Genomic DNA, 1013 nt, shown 5'->3' on the forward strand with positions numbered 1-1013 from the left:
GGCGCCATTTCCTAACGGGCGGGCGAGGAGATAAAAGGGAGAAGGGACACGGGGACAGGGGACGAGCAATGACGGGAAGGTTTGGGGCAGGGTCTCCAGCAGCTCGGCTCGCGGTGCAGACAGGGGTGGGGAGGAGGAGACCCCCCCCACTGCTGCAGATTCCCAATTTTCCGGGATCTCCTGGGGCTCTGCAAGTGCCGCTCGGCCCCAGAGCACCCAGCAGTGGCACGAGAGCGGCGGGACATCGTTAATGGCTTTGAAAAGTCATCCCGGTGGCGATGGGGGTGAGGAAGGATGTGAGTGGGGCCGTGCCTCTCCGAGTCTCTCCACCCCACCCTGGGCTATTAAATGATAGCTCTGACACAAAAAAGAGCAAAACTTAATGTAGCGATGCTGCATCACTAGATGGTTTGAGCATCCTCAGCCCACGGTCGGGGTACCTGTGCCGAGGACGTGCCCCGCTCTGGCATCCCGCTCCCGGCTCTGAGGATGCTGTTCCCTGCGCTGTGCTTCGGCATCACGGGCGACTCGGGGAAACAGGCTCCGGCTCGCTCTGCAGCTGCCCGCAGCGGGGAAAGGGGCTTCTTGGGGGGGTTCGCAAGGAGAAAACCACCTTCCTATGTTGCTACAGGTCATTTGAGGCTCTTCTAAAATGCTGAAATGCTGGATACGTGCAGCAGGCACGGAGATGCAATAGGGGAGAATTCGCTCCCACCAACTGTTTTCGGTGGAGATCCCCAACTTCTCAGTGACGCGGCAATGCCAGAACACCCCCTCTTTGCACTTCCCAGCACCTAAACCCTCATCCTTTGGTTTTAGAAACCAAAACCCACTTTCTTTCTATTTTTTCCGCCCACACCCACAAAAATCTTTTAATCCCAGATGGGGGATTTCCTACAAGGGATGCTCAGTGGGTTTCCCACCCCCCTGCAGACCCAAGGGTGTGGAGAGGGGCTGGGGGGGCCCTCCGTGGGATGGATGTTTACCCAGCCATGCCCAGAGGGGCCCCCTGC

General features: G+C 58.7%; 1 protein-coding gene across 1 annotated transcript in view; it reads left to right on the forward strand.

Annotated features, from left to right (window-relative positions):
• The window catches only part of NKAIN1 (Na+/K+ transporting ATPase interacting 1), a gene marked incomplete at both ends in the record, with an annotated part of 8047 nt that overhangs the window by 907 nt on the left and 6127 nt on the right, over positions 1–1013 (forward strand). The gene's annotated exons all lie outside the window — the stretch shown is intronic.

The sequence above is a fragment of the Fulmarus glacialis genome, unplaced genomic scaffold (assembly GCF_000690835.1).
Source record: "Fulmarus glacialis isolate BGI_N327 unplaced genomic scaffold, ASM69083v1 scaffold7727, whole genome shotgun sequence".
NCBI classification, from domain to species: domain Eukaryota; kingdom Metazoa; phylum Chordata; class Aves; order Procellariiformes; family Procellariidae; genus Fulmarus; species Fulmarus glacialis.